The sequence below is a fragment of the Spinacia oleracea genome, chromosome 5 (assembly GCF_020520425.1).
Source record: "Spinacia oleracea cultivar Varoflay chromosome 5, BTI_SOV_V1, whole genome shotgun sequence".
NCBI classification, from domain to species: Eukaryota; Viridiplantae; Streptophyta; class Magnoliopsida; order Caryophyllales; family Amaranthaceae; genus Spinacia; species Spinacia oleracea.
Window position 1 is genome coordinate 44,921,800 of NC_079491.1, and position 6,674 is coordinate 44,928,473.

Genomic DNA, 6,674 nt, shown 5'->3' on the forward strand with positions numbered 1-6,674 from the left:
AGCCGGTCCTTTCTTCTTCGCGTGCCTTTCCCTGCGTCATCTCAAATTTCGAACACTCTTTCTCTTCGTTCCTCTGCATCGCCGGCCACCACCTCCTTCATGCCGACGCTGCTGGGTGGTTGCGATGGTTATTGCGTTGTTGTGGTTGATGGTGTTGTCCTGCCTCCGTGCTCGGCTTTCCTCTGCTTGTCGCCGCCAATAATGGTGGCCTACCAACACAACATCATTTGTAACTAATTGGTAAATTGATTTCAATTTTTCCCTCAATTGTTTTAATAAGTTCTTGATTTAAAATCCCAAAACCCTAACTAATCGATTCAATGTTCTTTTCCCCCTTGCTTGCGCCGCCCGTTCTGGTTGTTAGGTGACTACTAGCTAGCGCCGTCCAATTAGGGTGGGGGATTAGATCTTGCAAGAAAGGCTTCGTCGGAGATTCCAATTTTATGCCCGCCAGGGAACTCGGGGTCGCCTCTCTCTTCGTTTGAGCCGCCGCTACCGCCTTCTTTGCCGCCCTTAACGCCTCCGGCATCCACAGTGTGAGTTTGTTTATCTCGTTTCTTTCTTTTTGGAGTAAAATGTTGGATTTTTAGGTCAAATTTCATCAATTTGGGAATTCTGAAATTTGTTTTTAGTGAAAAATTGATAGTTTGCCAATTGGGTTTTTGATTTACATTGAGAATGATGATTTGGGTTGATTAATTGAAGGGTTTTAGTTTATTGTTTCAGCTATTTTTAATTTATTCTTATTAATTTTGTATTCAGGTTTAGTATGCTCGTTGATTGTTGTTTTTGGAAGAATTTGAATGCAAAGTTGTGAGATTTTTGTATTTAGTTTGTTGCATTGTCAACTTAGTTCTCATAGCTCAAGTGATCTTAGAAGAACATGGGTTGAATGTAGTCTAGGGGATGACAAGTGACAACCACAATTTAGTATTTGAATAATCAACTAGTCTCTATATCGTGATTTGGGACTCTTGAATCTGATTTTAGTCAACTCACAATTGAAGTACTATCCAACCTGAAAAATTGATGTACTGATAGAATGATAGATATACGTGTTCCTTATAGTTCTATGAATAACAAGAATTATATGGGTCAAGTTCAACGCAAAGTACATTTTTTTCTTCAATTTCTATACAGAAAATGCCTTATTTTTTTTAATGAAGGCTTGTCAATGTATAGCTTTGCTTCTAATTTGTGGTTTGCTTCAATGTATAACTGAACATAAAGGAAGGGGTTTAAATATAATCATACTACTATGGTGCTTTATGTTCAGTTGTATACTATCTGTAGTTCTGTACGGTTTACAGTTCTTTCATTGAGTTAATCTAGTAGCTCGATCATAATAATTGGCAGAGACTATAGTATAATGCTAGGGATATTTGTATTTTGGTATTGATGTTTTATACATTTGCAACATGAGAGGTGACATGAATTCAATAATGATTTTACATGCTGTAAGACATCTAACCCGGTTTTCCCCAAATGATTATTACATGATTCATATGATTATTTTTAACTTTTCAAGACTCAATCCGATCTATTATGCACATTTGAGACTTGTTTGGTCGTTATAGGTCATATTTAGGCTAAAATGAGACATTTTCGCTCCTAAGATTGAACTAAAGAATCTAATGACTCATTTGAAACCTTTTACATGATTAATATGCTTAGTTTTAAGTTTCTAAGACTTATTCTAATCTATTTATGCACATTTAATACTTGTTTTATCGTTGTAGGTCATATTTAGGATAAAATAAGGCATTTTCGCTCCCAACTTTAAAATAAAGAACCTAAGGACTTATTTTAAACTTATTACATGTTTAATATGCTTAGTTTTAAGTTTCTAAGACTTATTCTAACTACTTTTACACATTTAAGGCTTGTTTGGTCGTTATAGGACATATTTAGGCTAAAATAACATTTTCGCTCCAAACTATGAACTAAAGAACCTAAGGACTCATTTTAAACTTACTAAATGTTTTATATGCTTAGTTTTGACTTTCTAGAACTCATTCCAATCCATTTATGCATATTTAAGGCTCATTGTGTCGTTATAGGTCATATTTAGGCTAAAGTGCCATTTTCGCTCCCAACTTTGAACTTAAGAACCTAATGACTCATTTTAAACTTATTATATGATTAATATGTTTAGTTTTAAGTTTCTAAGACTTATTCTAATCTGTTTATGAACATTTAATGCTTGTTTGATAGTTATAGGTCATATTTAGGCTAAAATGAGGCATTTTCGCTCCTAACTTTAAAATAAAGAACCTAAGCACTCATTTTAAACTTAATACATGTTTAATATGCATAATTTTAACTTTATAAGACTCGTTCCAATCCATTTATGCATATTTAAGGCTCATTGTGTCGTTATAGGTCATATTTAGGCTAAAGTGCCATTTTCGCTCCCAACTTTGAACTTAAGAACCTAATGACTCATTTTAAACTTATTATATGATTAATATGCTTAGTTTTAAGTTTCTAAGACTTATTCTAATCTGTTTATGCACATTTAATGCTTGTTTGATAGTTATAGGTCATATTTAGGCTAAAATGAGGCATTTTCGCTCCTAACTTTAAAATAAAGAACCTAAGCACTCATTTTAAACTTAATACATGTTTAATATGCATAATTTTAACTTTATAAGACTCGTTCCAATCCATTTATGCATATTTAAGGCTCATTGTGTCGTTATAGGTCATATTTAGGCTAAAGTGCCATTTTCGCTCCCAACTTTGAACTTAAGAACCTAATGACTCATTTTAAACTTATTATATGATTAATATGTTTAGTTTTAAGTTTCTAAGACTTATTCTAATCTGTTTATGCACATTTAATGCTTGTTTGATAGTTATAGGTCATATTTAGGCTAAAATGAGGCATTTTCGCTCCTAACTTTAAAATAAAGAACCTAAGCACTCATTTTAAACTTAATACATGTTTAATATGCATAATTTTAACTTTATAAGACTCGTTCCAATCTATTTATGCACCTTTAAGGCTCATTAGGTCGTTGTAGGTCATATTTAGGCTAAAATGACATTTTCGCTCCCAACTTTGAACTTAAGAACCTAATGACTCATTTTAAACTTATTATATGATTAATATGCTTAGTTTTAAGTTTCTAAGACTTATTCTAATTTGTTTATGCACATTTAATGCTTGTTTGATAGTTATAGGTCATATTTAGGCTAAAATGAGGCATTTTCGCTCCTAACTTTGAACTAAAGAACCTAAGGACTCATTTTAAACTTATTACATGATTAATATGCTTAGTTTTAAGTTTCTAAGACTTATTCTAATCTATTTATGCACATTTAATGTTTGTTTTATCGTTATAGGTCATATTTAGGCTAAAATGAGGCATTTGCGCTCCTAACTTTGAACTAAAGAACCTAAGGACTCATTTTAAACTTATTACATGATTAATATGCTTAGTTTTAAGTTTCTAAGACTTATTCTAACTACTTATACACATTTAAGGCTTGTTTGGTCGTTATAGGACATATTTAGGCTAAAATAACATTTTCGCTCCAAACTTTGAACTAAAGAACCTAAGGACTCATTTTAAACTTACTAAATGTTTTATATTCTTAGTTTTGACTTTCTAGAACTCATTCCAATCCATTTATGCATATTTAAGGCTCATTGTGTAGTTATAGGTCATATTTAGGCTAAAGTGCCATTTTCGCTCCCAACTTTGAACTTAAGAACCTAATGACTCATTTTAAACTTATTATATGATTAATATGCTTAGTTTTAAGTTTCTAAGACTTATTCTAATCTGTTTATGCACATTTAATGCTTGTTTGATAGTTATAGGTCATATTTAGGCTAAAATGAGGCATTTTCGCTCCTAACTTTAAAATAAAGAACCTAAGCACTCATTTTAAACTTAATACATGTTTAATATGCATAATTATAACTTTATAAGACTCGTTCCAATCTATTTATGCACCTTTAAGGCTCATTAGGTCGTTGTAGGTCATATTTAGGCTAAAATGACATTTTCGCTCCCAACTATGAACCAAAGAACCTAAGGACTCATTTTAAACTTACTAAATGTTTTATATGCTTATTTTTAACTTTCTAGTACTCATTCCAATCCATTTATGCACATTTAAGGCTCATTGTGTCGTTATAGGTCATATTTAGGCTAAAATGACATTTTCGCTACAAATTTGAACTTAAGAACCTAATGACTCATTTTAAACTTATTATATGATAAATATGCTTAGTTTTAAGTTTCTAAGACTTATTCTAATCTGTTTATGCACATTTAATGCTTGTTTGATAGTTATAGGTCATATTTAGGCTAAAATGAGGCATTTTCGCTCCTAACTTTAAAATAAAGAACCTAAGCACTCATTTTAAACTTAATACATGTTTAATATGCATAATTATAACTTTATAAGACTCGTTCCAATCTATTTATGCACCTTTAAGGCTCATTAGGTCGTTGTAGGTCATATTTAGGCTAAAATGACATTTTCGCTCCCAACTATGAACCAAAGAACCTAAGGACTCATTTTAAACTTACTAAATGTTTTATATGCTTATTTTTAACTTTCTAGTACTCATTCCAATCCATTTATGCACATTTAAGGCTCATTGTGTCGTTATAGGTCATATTTAGGCTAAAATGACATTTTCGCTACAAATTTGAACTTAAGAACCTAATGACTCATTTTAAACTTATTATATGATAAATATGCTTAGTTTTAAGTTTCTAAGACTTATTCTAATCTGTTTATGCACATTTAATGCTTGTTTGATAGTTATAGGTCATATTTAGGCTAAAATGAGGCATTTTCGCTCATAACTTTAAAATAAAGAACATAAGCACTCATTTTTAACTTAATACATGTTTAATATGCATAATTATAACTTTATAAGACTCGTTCCAATCTATTTATGCACCTTTAAGGCTCATTAGGTCGTTGTAGGTCATATTTAGGCTAAAATGACATTTTCGCTCCCAACTATGAACCAAAGAACCTAAGGACTCATTTTAAACTTACTAAATGTTTTATATGCTTATTTTTAACTTTCTAGTACTCATTCCAATCCATTTATGCACATTTAAGGCTCATTGTGTCGTTATAGGTCATATTTAGGCTAAAATGACATTTTCGCTCCCAACTTTGAACTTAAGAACCTAATGACTCATTTTAAACTTATTATATGATAAATATGCTTAGTTTAAGTTTCTAAGACTTATTCTAATATGTTTATGCACATTTAATGCTTGTTTGATAGTTATAGGTCATATTTAGGCTAAAATGAGGCATTTTCGCTCCTAACTTTAAAATAAAGAACCTAAGCACGCATTTTAAACTTAATACATGTTTAATATGCATAATTTTAACTTTATAAGACTCGTTCCATTCCATTTATGCATATTTAAGGCTCATTGTGTCGTTTTAGGTCATATTTAGGCTAAAATGACATTTTCGCTCCCAACTTTGAACTTAAGAACCTAAGGACTCATTTTTAAATTATTATATGATTAATAAGCTTAGTTTTGAGTTTCTAGCACTTATTCTAATCTACTTATACCCATTTAATGCTTGTTTGATCGTTATAGGTCATATCTAGGCTAAAATAAGGCATTTTCGCTCCCAACTTTAAAATAAAGAACCTAAGGACTCATTTAAAACTTATTACATGTTTAATATGCATAATTTTAACGATCTAAGACTCGTTCCAATCTATTTATGCACCTATAGACTCATTGGGTCGTTATAGGTCATATTTAGGCTAAAATGACATTTTCGCTCCCAACTTTGAACTAAAGAACCTAAGGACTCATTTTAGACTATTAGGACATTGTCATTAGTTTCTTGAATGTTAAAATGTGATATTTAATTTGTATTTAATCTAATGTTTAATTTAAATTTCTGTTTTTGTAAAGGTCTACACTCCGAGGATTGCGCCTTATGCGAGGAATTTGATGTGGTTCGTGAGCAATGGGCTAAGTTTTTTACCAACAAGTATTTATTATTGGCTTTAGCGCGCTTGATCGAGTTGGTTTAGTTGTTATAGAATAAATTTTATATTAAAATGTATGTTTATGTTGAAATTGGAACATATATTTAAATGTAATATGTGCACTTTGGTTTTGGGATATATAGTATACAAAACTCCAGTTGTTGTTTTTATATTTGTTATACAGGTTGCGTTATTCTATTATTGTTTTGACAGGTTTCTATATTTAGTGCAAGGCACTCTAGGTATCCCTAAACAAAATTAGAATTTTCCCGCCAAAAGTGCTTTTTTGCAGCGTACATATATGTTGTACGCTGCAACAAGGGAAAAAAATTTCGCAAAAATTCAGACTTGTTGCAGCGTACAAATAAATGTACGCTGCAAAAAATTGAGTAATTCAGACTTGTTGCAGCGTACAAATAAATGTACGCTGCAAAAAGTTGGGTCTGTTGCAGCGGGCTTTTATATGTACGCTGCAACAAGTCCAAAATTTTGCCAATTTTTTGGCACTTGTTGCAGCGTACATCTAAAAGCCCGCTGCAACAAATCACTTTTTGCAGCGAACATGTACGCTGCAACAAGTTCAGACTTGTTGCAGGCCCCCCAGTTGCAGCATACGATGTACGCTGCAACAGGGGTCTAAAAGCCCGCTGCAATAAGGGTTTTTTCTACTAGTGTG

The 6,674-nt window shown here is 31.7% G+C and overlaps 1 long non-coding RNA gene across 1 annotated transcript; it reads left to right on the plus strand.

Moving 5' to 3' along the window:
* On the plus strand, positions 1-6,168 carry LOC130460601 (uncharacterized). Its single transcript, XR_008920457.1, has 3 exons — positions 1-240; positions 365-536; positions 5,922-6,168. It is a non-coding gene; the product is annotated as an uncharacterized lncRNA (long non-coding RNA).
* The last annotated feature ends 506 nt before the right edge of the window (positions 6,169-6,674 follow it).